The following is a 15114-nucleotide window of genomic DNA, read 5'->3' as shown; positions in this document are numbered from 1 at the left end:
CGACATTACTCGTACGCTTACGAGAGACTGGTTTCATCGTTACGAGTAACCCCCTTTGCTCAAAGATGACTGGCAAGTGACGGTTTCTCCAACTTTAGTTGAATCGGATTTGACCGAGGAGGTCCTTGGATGAGGTTAAATAGCAACTCATATATCTCCGTTGTGGTGTTTGCGTAAGTAAGATGTGATCCTACTAGATACCCTTGGTCACCACGTAAAACATGCAACAACAACATTAGAGGACGTCTAACTTGTTTTTGCAGGGTATGATTGTGATGTGATATGGCCAACGATGTGATGTGATATATTGGATGTATGAGATGATCATGTTGTAATAGAAATATCGACTTGCACGTCGATGGTACGGCAACCGGCAGGAGCCATAGGGTTGTCTTTATACTAACATATGTGCTTGCAGATGCGTTTACTATTTTGCTAGGATGTAGCTTTAGTAGTAATAGCATAAGTAGCACGACAACCTCGATGGCAACACGTTGATGGATGATCATGGTGTGGCGCCGGTGACAAGAAGATCGTGCCGGTGCTTTGGTGATGGAGATCAAGAAGCACGAGATGATGGCCATATCATGTCACTTATGAATTGCATGTGATGTTAATCCTTTTATGCACCTTATTTTGCTTAGAACGACGGTAGCATTATGAGGTGATCTCTCACTAAAATTTCAACACAAAATTGTGTTCTCCCCGACTGTGCACCGTTGCTACAGTTCGTCGTTTCGAGACACCACGTGATGATAGGGTGTGATAGACTCAACGTTCACATACAACGGGTGCAAAACAGTTGCGCACGCGGAACACTCGGGTTAAGCTTGACGAGCCTAGCATGTGCAGACATGGCCTCGGAACACATGAGACCGAAAGGTCGATCATGAATCATATAGTTGATATGATTAGCATAGGGATGCTTACCACTGGAACTACTCTCGACTCACGTGATGATCGGACTTGGGATAATGTAAGTGCATCATGAACCACTCAAATGACTAGAGAGATGTACTTTTTGAGTGGGAGTTTAGCATATAATTTGATTAAGTTGAACTCTAATTATCTTGAACATAGTCTAAGTCCACTTTGAATATATTTGTGTTGTAGATCATGGCTCACGCGACAGTCATCCTGAATTTTAGTACGTTCCTAGAGAAAGCTAAGTTGAAAGATGATGGAAGCAACTTTGTAGACTGGGCTCGTAATCTTAAGCTAATCTTACAAGCTCGGAAGAAGGATTATGTCCTTAATGCTGCGCTAGGAGATGAACCACCCGCTACGGCTGATCAGGATGTTAAGAACGCTTGGTTAGCACGTAAGGAGGACTACTCAATAGTTCAATGTGCAGTCTTGTATGGCTTAGAACCGGGACTTCAACGTCGCTTTGAGCGTCATGGAGCATTTGAGATGTTCCAGGAGTTGGAGTTTATCTTTTAGAAGAACGCCCGGATCGAGAGGTATGAGACCTCCGATAAATTCTATGCTTGCAAGATGGAGGAAAACTCGTCTGTCAGTGAACATGTGCTCAAAATGTCTGGGTACTCAAACCGTCTAGCTGAACTGGGGATTGAACTCCCGCAAGAAGCTATCACTGACAGAATCCTTCAATCACTGCCGCCAAGCTATAAAGGCTTTGTGTTGAACTACAACATGCAAGGGATGAACAAGTCTCCCGGCGAGTTGTTTGCGATGCTGAAAGTCGCAGAGTCTGAACTCCGTAAAGAGCATCAAGTGTTGATGGTAAGCAAGACCACTAGTTTCAAGAGAAACGACAAAGGCAAGAAGGGCAATTCAAAGAAGAGCGGCAAGCCTGTTGCCAATCCGCTGAAGAAACCCAAGGCTGGACCTAAGCCTGAAACAGAGTGCTTCTATTGCAAGGGTATGGGTCACTGGAAGCGCAATTGCCCCAAGTATCTGGCAGATAAGAAGGCGGGCAAAGAAAAATCAGGTATATTTGATATACATGTTATTGATGTGTACTTAACCGGCTCTCGTAGTAGTGCCTGGGTATTTGATACCGGTTCTGTTGATCATATTTGCAACTCGAAACAGGAACTGCGGAATAGACGAAGGCTGGCAAAAGACGAAGTGACGATGCGCGTAGGAAACGGTTCCAAGGTTGATGCAATCGCCGTCGGCACAGTGTCACTTCAGCTACCATCGGGATTAGTGATGAACTTAAATCATTGTTATTTAGTGCCTGCGTTGAGCATGAACATTATATCTGGATCTTGTTTATTGCGAGACGGTTACTCTTTTAAGTCTGAGAATAATGGTTGTTCTATTTCTATGAGTAACATCTTTTATGGTCATGCACCGAATGTGGGAGGATTGTTCATATTGAATCTTGATAGCGATACGCATATACATAACATTGAGACCAAAAGAGTTAGAGTAAACAATGATAGCGCCATATTTTTGTGGCACTGCCGCTTAGGTCATATTGGTGTAAAGCGCATGAAGAAACTCCATGCTGATGGACTTTTGGAGTCACTTGACTTTGATTCACTTGACACGTGCGAACCATGCCTCATGGGCAAGATGACTAAGACTCCGTTCTCCGGAACAATGGAGCGTGCAAGTGACTTGTTGGAAATCATACATACCGATGTGTGTGGTCCAATGAGCGTGGAGGCACGCGGCGGATATCGTTATTTCCTCACCTTCACTGACGATTTAAGTAGATATGGTTATGTCTACTTGATGAAGCACAAGTCTGAAACATTTGAAAAGTTCAAGCAATTTCAGAGTGAAGTGGAAAATCATCGTAACAAGAAGATCAAGTTCCTACGGTCTGATCATGGGGGTGAATATCTGAGTTTCGAGTTTGGTGCTCACTTAAGACAATGTGGAATTGTTTCGCAGTTAACACCGCCTGGAACACCACAGCGTAATGGTGTGTCCGAACGTCGTAATTGTACTTTGTTAGAGATGGTGCGATCTATGATGTCTCTTACTGATTTGCCGTTATCATTTTGGGGTTATGCATTAGAAACAGCTGCATTCACTTTAAATAGGGCACCATCAAAATCTGTTGAGACGACACCATACGAACTGTGGTATGGCAAAAGGCCAAAGTTGTCGTTTCTTAAAGTTTGGGGATGTGATGCTTATGTCAAAAAGCTTCAGCCTGAAAAGCAGGAACCCAAAGCGGAAAAATGCGTCTTCATAGGCTACCCAAAAGAGACAGTTGGGTACACCTTCTATCTCAAATCCGAGGGCAAAGTGTTTGTTGCTAAGAACGGAACTTTTCTCGAGAAGGAGTTTCTCTCGAGAGAATTGAGTGGGAGGAAGATAGAACTTGATGAGGTTGTCGAACCTCTCATCCCTCTGGATGGTGGCGCAGGGCAAGGGGAAACCTCTGTCATTGCGACGCCGGTTGAGGAGGAAGTTAATGATGATGATCATGAAACTCCAGTTCAAGTTTCTGTTGAACCACGCAGGTCGACGAGATCACGCGCTGCTCCAGAGTGGTACGGTAATCCCGTCTTATCAATCATGTTGTTAGACAACAATGAACCTGCAAATTATGAAGAAGCAATGGTGGGCTCAGATTCCAACAAATGGCTTGAAGCCATGAAATCCGAGATAGGATCCATGTATGAGAACAAAGTGTGGACTTTGGAGATACTACCTGAGGGCCGCAAGGCTATTCAGAACAAATGGATCTTTAAGAAGAAGACGGACGCTGACGGTAATGTGACCGTTTATAAAGCTCGACTTGTGGCAAAGGGTTTTTCACAAGTTCCAGGAGTTGACTATGATGAGACTTTCTCACCCGTAGCGATGCTTAAGTCCGTCAGAATCATGTTAGCAATAGCTGCATTTTTCGATTATGAAATCTGGCAGATGGATGTCAAAACGACGTTCCTTAACGGTTTCCTTAAGGAAGAGTTGTATATGATGCAACCCGAAGGTTTTGTCGATCCTAAAAATGCTGACAAGGTGTGCAGGCTCCAGCGATCCATTTATGGACTGGTGCAAGCATCTCGGAGTTGGAACAAACGCTTTGATGAGGTGATCAAAGCATTTGGGTTTATAGAAGTGGTTGGAGAATCTTGTATTTACAAGAAAGTGAGTGGGAGCTCTGTGGCGTTTCTAATACTATATGTGGATGACATATTACTGATTGGAAACAACATAGAGCTTTTGGAGAGCATAAAAGGTTACTTGAATAAAAGTTTCTCTATGAAGGACCTAGGAGAAGCTGCTTACATTCTAGGCATTAAGATCTATAGGGATAGATCAAAACGCCTGATAGGACTTTCACAAAGCACATACCTTGATAAAGTTTTGAAGAGGTTCAAAATGGAATAGTCCAAGAAAGGGTTCTTGCCAGTGTTACAAGGTACGAGATTGAGTAAGACTCAGTGCCCAGCAACTGATGAAGATAGAGAGCATATGCGCTCCGTCCCCTATGCTTCAGCCATAGGTTCTATCATGTATGCGATGTTGTGCACTAGACCGGATGTTAGCCTGGCCATAAGTATGGCAGGCATGTTCCAGAGTAATCCAGGAGTGGATCACTGGACAGCGGTCAAGAATATCCTGAAGTACCTGAAATGGACTAAGGAGATGTTTCTCGTGTATGGAGGTGACGAAGAGCTCGCCGTAAAAGGTTACGTCGATGCAAGCTTTGACACAGATCCGGACGACTCTAAGTCGCAAACCGGATACGTATTTATTCTTAATGGGGGTGCAGTAAGCTGGTGCAGTTCCAAGCAAAGCGTCGTAGCAGATTCTACATGTGAAGCGGAGTACATGGCTGCCTCGGAGGCGGCTAAGGAGGGTGTCTGGATGAAGCAGTTCATGACGGATCTTGGAGTGGTGCCAAGTGCACTGGATCCAATAACCTTGTTCTGTGACAACACTGGTGCCATTGCCTTAGCAAAGGAACCACGGTTTCACAAGAAGACCAGACACATCAAACGACGCTTCAACCTCATCCGCGACTACATCGAGGAGGAGGACGTAAATATATGCAAAGTGCACACGGATCTGAATGTAGCAGACCCGCTAACTAAACCTCTTCCACGGCCAAAACATGATCGACACCAGAACTGTATGGGTGTTAGATTTATTACAATGTAATTCACATGGTGATGTGAGGGCTAGATTATTGACTCTAGTGCAAGTGGGAGACTGTTGGAATTATGCCCTAGAGGCAATAATAAATGTATAGTTATTATTATAATTCCTGTATCAAGATAATAGTTTATTATCCATGCTATAATTGTATTGAATGAAGACTCATTTACATGTGTGGATACATAGACAAAACACTGTCCCTAGCATGCCTCTAGTTGGCTAGCCAGTTGATCGATGATAGTCAGTGTCTTCTGATTATGAACAAGGTGTTGTTGCTTGATAACTGGATCACGTCATTGGGAGAATCACGTGATGGACTAGACCCAAACTAATAGACGTAGCATGTTGATCGTGTCATTTTGTTGCTACTGTTTTCTGCGTGTCAAGTATTTATTCCTATGACCATGAGATCATATAACTCACTGACACCGGAGGAATGCTTTGTGTGTATCAAACGTCGCAACGTAACTGGGTGACTATAAAGATGCTCTACAGGTATCTCCGAAGCTGTTAGTTGAGTTAGTATGGATCAAGACTGGGATTTGTCACTCCGTGTGACGGAGAGGTATCTCAGGGCCCACTCGGTAATACAACATCACACACAAGCCTTGCAAGCAATGTAACTTAGTGTAAGTTGCGGGATCTTGTATTATGGAACGAGTAAAGAGACTTGCCGGTAAATGAGATTGAAATAGGTATGCGGATACTGACGATCGAATCTCGGGCAAGTAACATACCGAAGGACAAAGGGAATGACATACGGGATTATACGAATCCTTGGCACTGAGGTTCAAACGATAAGATCTTCATAGAATATGTAGGATCCAATATGGGCATCCAGGTCCCGCTATTGGATATTGACCGAGGAGTCTCTCGGGTCATGTCTACATAGTTCTCGAACCCGCAGGGTCTGCACACTTAAGGTTCGACGTTGTTTTATGCGTATTTGAGTTATATGGTTGGTTACCGAATGTTGTTCAGAGTCCCGGATGAGATCACGGAAGTCACGAGGGTTTCCGGAATGGTCCGGAAACGAAGATTGATATATAGGATGACCTCATTTGATTACCGGAAGGTTTTCGGAGTTACCGGGAATGTACCGGGAATGACGAATGGGTTCCGGGAGTTCACCGGGGGGGAAACCCACCCCGGGGAAGCCCATAGGCTTTGGGGAGACACACCAGCCCTTAGTGGGCTGGTGGGACAGCCCCAAGGGGGCCTATGCGCCAAGAATAAAGAATCAAAGGAAAAGAAAAAAAAAGAGGGAGGAAGTGGGAAGGGAAGGGGACTCCTCCCACCAAACCAAGTCCAACTCGGTTTGGGGGGGGAGTCCTCCCCCCCTTGGCTCGGCCGAATCCTTGGGGGGTCCTTGGACCCCAAGGCAAGGCCCCCCTCCCTCCTCCTATATATATGGAGCAATTAGGGCTGATTTGAGACGACTTTCTCACGGCTGCCCGACCACATACCTCCATAGTTTTTCCTCTAGATCGCGTTTCTGCGGAGCTCGGGCGGAGCCCTGCTGAGACAAGATCATCACCAACCTCCGGAGCGTTGTCACGCTGCAGGAGAACTCTTCTACCTCTCCGTCTCTCTTGCTGGATCAAGAAGGCCGAGATCATCGTCGAGCTGTACGTGTGCTGAACGCGGAGGTGCCGTCCGTTTGGTACTAGATCGTGGGACTGATCGCGGGATTGTTCGTGGGGCGGATCGAGGGACGTGAGGACGTTCCACTACATCAACCGCGTTCTCTAACGCTTCTGCTATACGATCTACAAGGGTACGTAGATCACTTATCCCCTCTCGTAGATGGACATCACCATGATAGGTCTTCGTGCGCGTAGGAAATTTTTTGTTTCCCATGCGACGTTCCCCAACACTTCCGTCCTCAGAAAGGTCGCAAGCTCCTCTGCAACAGCAATCGCGCGTTGCTCTGGTAGGACCTTCGTCCTAATGGCCGTGTACTATATAAGAAGAGGAGATGAATATGAATATCAATCATGATAACAAAGAATGACGGGTAAAAATAGAGGTGTGAATGTTCATTGCTTATGTCGAATCTGTGATCCTTGTGCTCAGAGGTAAACGTGCGAATGGTCTCGTAAACATAGTATCCGCATAGATGCGTTCCCCGTGGCTGCTGGTCGCACTTTACGAGAATAGAATATATATAATCAAAATAATAATCTAGCATCATAAATGTATTGAAAATAGAAGTATATCATACTACTACTTACCTGAGCCGCTCTAAAGGTCAGCTTCTCAGGAAAGTTACCGGGAGTCACGCACTTGAACCGCTTCCAAACCCTGCCCGACAAGGATAATGATTTGCTAAGTTTTTCATTAATTGATATATCAGAAAATCATCCGGAGGGGTTTAGATATGAAGACGGAGATTCAGCTGGTTCAACGTCGGGGCCGTCTTTGATTATATCTTCGAGAAGTTCTTCCTCTTCGAGGTTCCTGATATGTGGATCCATAGTTCTGCAAAAAACGGGCATTTGATTAACTAATAAACTAACAAACTATATAAGAGGGGTTGGAAACATCGAAGTGTCGTTTTATATAGGAGGACCTTTAGTCTCGGGTCTTGGCTAGAACCTAAACACTAAAATACCAGCCGGGCGGAGCCCAGTCCGGGACACTTAAGCATATACAATAGCAAAATTAAACTAGTTCTATTAATTTTCTTGCTAAAAATAAACTATTAACACTTAAGCATATACAATAGCAAAATTAAACTATTAACACTTAAGCATATACAATAGCAAAATTAAGCAATAATCTAAGAAACACTATTAACACTTAAGCATATACACCATACAATAGCAAAATTAAATGACAAAAAAAATATTTCTTCTTCTTGTAACCCTAAACTAATTTTTCCTCTTCTTCTATTTCTCCTCTTCTTCTACTTCTTCTTCTACTTCTACTTCTCCTCTTCTTCTACTACTTCTCCTCTTCTCTTCTTCTACTTCTCCTCTCCTCCTCTTCTAATTTTTTCTCTTCTTCTACTTCTCCTCTTCTTTCTATTTTTCCTCTTCTTCTCCTCTCCTCCTCTTCTTATTCTCCTTTTTCTTCTTTTCTTCTCCTCCTCTTCTTATTTTCCTTTTTCCTAATTCTACATATTACTAACCCTAATAATCTAGAACAAACCTAATAACAATAGGAATTAAATGACAAAAAAAATCTTTTTCTTCTTTTCTTCCCTTTTTCTTCCTTTCTTCTCCTTTTTCTTCCTTTCTTCTCCTTTTTCTTCTTTTCTTCCCTTTTTCTTCTTTTCTTCTCCTTCCCTTTTTCTTCATTTCTTCTCCTTTTTCTTCCTTTCTTCTCCTTTTTCTTCCTTTCTTCTCCTTTTTCTTCTTTTCTTCTCCTTTTTCTTCTTTTCTTCTACTGGCCGGAGTGTTGGGGAGGAGGGGGCGGGGGGCTTACCGGCCGGAGGTGTCGACGGCGCGCGGCGAGGAGGACGGCGGCGCGCGGCGAGGAGGACGGCAGGCACGCGGCGAGGAATGCGGCGGCGCACGGCGAGGAGGACGGCGACGCGCGGCGAGGAATGCGGCGGCGCGCGGCGAGGAGGACGGCAGGCGGCGGCGAGCAGGACGGCGGGCAGCCTGACGGCGTCGTCGAGTTCGTCGCTGTGCCGCGCCGGGCAGGAGAACGAGGAAGAAGGAGAGAAGGAAATGCGATTTGGGTTGGAAATTTTCTAACTCCCGCTTATATAGGTGGACCTTTAGTCCCGGTTCGGGGCTCGAACCGGGACTAAAGACCCCCTTTACTCCCAGGTGGAGCCACGACCCGGGACTAAAGGCCCTTTTTGGTAGACCAGAAGGCGGGAAGCAGGGGCCTTTAGTCCCGGTTTGTGGCAAGAACCGGGACTAAAGGTTAGGCTATTAGTCCCGGTTTTAGACAAAAGCCGGGACTAAAGTGTTGCCTATATAAACCCTCGCCCCTGCCCACCATCTCCCCTGTTTTTTGGTTGTTGAAGTGTGACCATGCCATGCTCTTGCCACTCTAGTTCATGCACATGACGTGTTCGATGAAATGCCCGAGCCACTCTACTTAAGCTTTCTCCTCTCCAAGCTCGACCTCCAAGCTCCATTTTCCTTAATATTTTTTTAGGTTTGGCCGTGCACCAACTGCACAAGTGTTTTAAAAGGTTAGCTACTTCATCCTTTCATTTGTCACTGCTAGTGTAGCTCATTTCAAATGCTCAAATTAACTTCTTAGAGTCTGCACATGCGTAGGGTGTCGTCCCGTGCCCGTCCTCACCATTGTCGATCGCCCCGCGCCCCTCTTTATTTCTGAACAGACGTTTCAACCGTGGTATTATAGGAGCATACCACATCACCTTGGCAGGAACCCTCTTCCTGGGTGGCTCGCCCTCAATATCACCAGGGTCATCTTTTCTGATCTTATACCGCAATGCAGTGCATACCGGGCATTTATCCATATTCTCGTACTTCTCACCGCGGTAGAAGATGCAGTCATTAGGGCATGCATGTATCTTCTGCACGTCTAATCCTAGAGGGCAGACAAGCTTCTTTGCTTCGTACGTGCCGGCGGGCAATTCGTTCTCTCTTGGAAGCATCTTCTTCATCAGTACCAGCAACTTTTCGAATGATGAGTCAGTCACACCGGTCTCTGCCTTCCACTTCAGCAATTCCAGTGTGCTACCCAGCTTCTTCTGGCCATCTTCACAAGTTGGGTACAACAATTTGTTGTGGTCCTGTAACATCTGCTCGAACTGCAACTTCTCCTTTTCTGTGTCGCAACCTCGCCGTGCATCAGAAATGACCCGGCCAAGATCATCAGCGGGCTCATCTGGTTCCCGTTCTTCATCCTGATCTTCTTCTTCATTGTCTTCCATTGCGGTATCAGCATACTCAGGGAACATAGATCGGTAGTTGTCACCATCGTTCTCTTCTTCTTCATCGTCGTCTTCCATCATAACCCCTCTTTCTCCGTGCTTGGTCCAAACATTATAGCCCGACATAAAACCAGACCGAAGCAGGTGGCTCTGAATGACTCTTGAGGAAGTGTAATCCTTCTCATTCCGACATTCAACACATGGACAAAACATATAGCCACCACCATGCTTGTTTGCATCGGATGCATCTCGAAAAGAATGCACGCCTTCTCTGTAAGCGGCTGTGCGTCGATCACCGTACATCCATGGATGGCTCATTTGTGTTATACGACAGTATATCCAATACAATCACGATCATAAAAATTAGTACCTCACGGTCTAAATGAGGAAATATAGTTGCTAACCTTTTAGAATAAGTATAAATAAAGAGGAAGAGGTTTAAGCGTGGCTCGGGCATCTCATATCGTAGTTCTGTTCGGTGAACTGAAGCGGCATCGCTCTAACACACATTTCAACAAACACCTCTAGTGCATCAAAAAAAGTGGAGAGCTAGCACACACCCACAATCCTGCATCCAAGAAAAATGCAAGGAAGAGGGGAGAGGGGGGCTGTGCTATATATAGGCAGAGGACTTTAGTCCCGGTTTGAGACACAAACCGGGACTAAAGGTGGCGCACATGCGGGCTGCCCACCGCATAGCCCTTTAGTCCCGGTTTGGGACACGAACCGGGACTAAAGGTTCCTTACGGGCCGGGACTAAAGCCTCGAGGGAGGCATTGAGAATTGGGGCGACGTGGCCGGGCCTTTAATCCCGGTCCAGAGGCAGGCCGGGACTAAAGGGTCCCGGCCAAAGGCCCGTTTTCCACTAGACACACAGAATTTACATTTGGAGACCCTGACAATATTGTGGTTGGGACATGGAAAGTACCCTTTTGCGCTCTAGCTCAAATGCACCCGGGTGAACAGTAAAATTTAAATAAATCAAAAACATTTTAAAAAATTCTGAATTTTTTATGATGAACTTTCACAAAAGTTCTAAGTTCTTGCAAATTTTTATCATGATATCACATTCGTGTAAGGCGTGACAAAAAAACAAAATTAATGTTTCAAAATGCTTTCGAAAGTAGCATTTTCAAAGCATCGTTTTGTTTCTTCATCACCCCTTACTAAAACTAGTAAACTTACACGTGCACGCACGTATGAAATGTTGAACAAATAAGATACACGCCGGTATAAATGTTTTCAAAGATATATAAATTAAATTGGTACACGATGTTGTGACGCCACTGAAGTTGTATATCCAAAGTGAGCCATCATTGTAGTCATGTTGCAGCATAGAGACAATAATATATTTGTTCATCTATTTGGTCTCTAATAGGTTGGAAAGAAGAACATTAAATCTAGTAAAATCCTCCGAACTCCCATATTGCAAAATATATTGTGTTACTGGATAAGCTAATTCCAATATGATACTCTGAGTACACATCATAAATTTATCCCAAGAAAGAGATCTGTTTGGAGAAGAAAACAGAACAACAATTGTATAATATATAATGTTGATTCTTCCCTTTTTTCTTGACAACGGCATGTAAAATTTTCACATCGACTCTGAGTAAAACTCTCCATTCCCTATGATTCATTCAAATTGGAGGGCTCGTAATTATAAGTTGAAATTGTGTTGTGGCATCTAACGTGAGCGTACAAAATGTCATGATAGATATCACTAAATTCATCTCGGACATTGGTAATTCAACTGTGCCGAACTGCCAAACTACAAAATAAGTACAAAACCATGGAATGGATGACAATGTATTCAAAAGGGATTACACATACTTGTAAATTGTTGTTTATAATACCTACCACACCATGGTCCGTGACTAATAAGTCAGTCATCATCTATTTTAGCAACAAATACTAACTGTTTTAGCAAACTTGCAATAGCACTACTAACTGTTTTAGCAAACTTGCAATAGCACTGATCACCATCTAGAGGTCCTAGGCTGAATTGAATGGACAGTAGCCACCAGGACAACTCATAGTTTATATTTGTTACCGACACTCAATTGAGCATTACGAGGCAATCGATCTCCAAGATTAATTTATGTGTTCATCCCTCAATTGCCAAGACCATCCCATCGCGACACGCTTGTTCCTCCACAACAATAGGGCCTAGAAGTTATAACATGAGGGCGAACTTCGAGTATGCACTTGTCACACATATCGCCTTCATTTGTCATGGCGGCTTCTACTAAAAAATATGACATTAAACATCATATGCACAACGTCACATGATCTTTGTAAAAACACAAACCAGCTACATAACACATGGACATCAGCACCTAACACGAATATGATATGCTTATGTGGCCATGGGCGTCTCTGTTTTGCAAAACACATATTATGGTAACAGTAATGATAATGAAACTGGGATAATGATGACAATTTAATAGAAGCATCATGAGAAAGAGCATTCCCCCACTACCATACATGATCTATAGTTTCCCTTCTATCCTTGAAATGACTCTTCGGTGCAGCTTATACAGTGTAAATACAACGAACAATTGACAAAGCAAGCTATCTGAAAGGAGTGTTTAAAAATTAAGTTAGTATAAAAGTTTGCAACTATAGTGTCCATGTTAGTGTCGCCTGATTACCCATGTCTCAGCTGACGAAAGCATACATTATCCTTCCGAAGTAAGATTAAGATAATAGTTAACTTTGACCAAGGAAGGACCTGACCTGATGTTTTCCGGCTCTCACAAATTTGATATGATTAGCACTAGACAAAAACGAATAGATATCACCAAGATGAAAATTTAGAGTATGAGTATCTCTATAGACAGGGAATTCAGTACTCGTACATAAGATAGCACTGCCAACAATCTAACAAAGGTAAGGAAACCTTACCACACAAGACAAGCCATCTTTGAGATACATCCTAATTAAGGTGGAATAGTTTCAGTCTCTGGTTGAATGCTCATGAGCTTATTCGTTAGTACATAGAAGCTAATTTCCCTTAAGTATCAGCGCAATATCATATTTGAGCTAATTTCTCCAAGAATAATGGGAGTGCTCACTTTAGCAATGAGAATGATTCTAGGTAGTATTGCCCACTATCTTTTGAACTTCTTCAGGAATACATTTGCGCAATTGTCTGGCCGAGTGGAAAGGCTTAAGATGATTACTAACCCAAAAAAAATTGTCAAACAAAAACAATGAAAAAAAATAGATCAGGGACAGTGAACTGTTCCAATATAATCAGGGGTCACATTGCAAACTGAGACTGAATTGCCAACCAGCATGTATGTCTTCTGTGAATATGAAACAAACCGATGTTTTTCATCAATCATAAAAGAAACTAAAAATAAGGCATGCGATCTACCTCCAATGAATTACTATGACATTCTAATTTTTTGTCTCCTATGCTTGTTTGACTACTAAATGCACTATACAAAATTATGTGTAAACCTAATAGTGAATGATTCTTATATAAAGCAATGGAATGCTGATATGGAAGGAATACTAATTTGTCAGCATAATCTATGTTTGTGAACAATGTTATCAATCTCGTCACATAGGATGACCTCTCACCAAATGCTTGGTTGGTAAGATATTCACTGAAGGATGGTTTTCTTCACTCTTCGGTGCATATAACTGAAAAAATAGAACAGTATAACAAATTGCATCAACTTGAACAAAGGAAATGAAATATGATCATGAGCTGCAACATAAGCCTGCATCTCTTGCATTCTTCATACAAATACTTTCCTGAAAGCCAGCTTGGAAGGACAATCGTGGCACTTCTGTTGGTACTTGCTATCTCCCCCAACTTGGATTGTCGTGGCCGCCTCCCGTCGGGCCGACTTCTCTGCTCCACCGCTGAAGAGGGGCGGGGAAGGGGCTGCCAAGCCATCGACGGTTGACTGAGGAGGAGCCGAGGAGCCCGACGCCCGTCAGACCTCAATCACTCCGGCAATCGGCTCCTTGTTCCAATCCCATATGATCCAATCCCCTTACCAACACCCGGAGGGGCAGAATGCTGCGAGGAACAAATTCCACTCATGGAAGGCGGACATGGGAGGAGAGAGGCGGGGGAGCGGAGGAGAGGCGGCCGGGAAGGCCAGAGGAGTGAGGGAGCGGGGGGACGTGTGTGGGAAGTGTCAGCGATGAGAGTAGGCAACTGACGAGGGCGGATAGAGAGGAGGTGTGGAGGGTCAGGGGGATTAGGCGGTGATAGCATGGGTAATTTTGTGAGGTTGTGTGCTCAACATCGTTAATGCGGGTTTCGTTAATGCAGATTTCGAACCTTTAGATTTCGTAATTTTCTGATTAGACAGTTGAGATGACGATTTGGATCTGTCCTCTCATGCTTTTTATAGTAGAGATGCGATATCACGATGAAAATTTACAAACCCTTAAAACTTTTGTCAAAGTACATAACAATTTTTTTTAAATTTCTTTACTGTTTATGCATGTCCATTTGAGCTCGAGCTCAAATACTCCATATCCTTGGGACACCCCGTACAGTGACATTACAGCTTATAGTAGTTAGACCATAAAAACGGCGTCTCGTCACCACAACTAACTCACTGATTACCGAGTCAGACGGAAGCGATGTGGAACAGTGCAAGCCGGCAAGTACGCGCAGCTGAATCCTAGTACCTGGCTTTCCTGTAGCAGTTGACGCTGTCTGAGAGCAGAAGAGGGCCTTGCGATCATGAAGCGACCGAAAGGCCAATATATACGTTGAGTGCTCCCGACATTCGAAAAAGCTTGTCCCAATTTTGTTCCTTAAATGGATGTATCTAACATTAATTTGATGTTAGATACATGCATTTGAAGGACAAACTTTTTGGACGGACGGAGTATATATTAGAAAATATAAAATAGATTAGGATTTATTCCTGTCTTATCTGATACTATAAAATAGTCATGTATTTTTATACATACGTTCATGAGCCTCAAGAAATAGAATCATCAATTTCATCAATCCTCTTCTATCTCCTTTTCTTTTGCCAGGGACCTTTCTATCTCATTTAGCATGGTATGGGTGTAATTGATCTAAAGCCTAGCCACCGTCCACCACATTCGCCCTGTTAGTCGCCTCAAGGACGGTCGGCCCCATGACAGCCGTCAGGGCCGCGTCGCCCGTATCT

This window comes from Hordeum vulgare, chromosome 5H (genome assembly GCF_904849725.1).
Source record: "Hordeum vulgare subsp. vulgare chromosome 5H, MorexV3_pseudomolecules_assembly, whole genome shotgun sequence".
In the NCBI taxonomy this organism is placed as follows: domain Eukaryota; kingdom Viridiplantae; phylum Streptophyta; class Magnoliopsida; order Poales; family Poaceae; genus Hordeum; species Hordeum vulgare.
Note: the sequence above shows the minus strand (reverse complement) of the source record.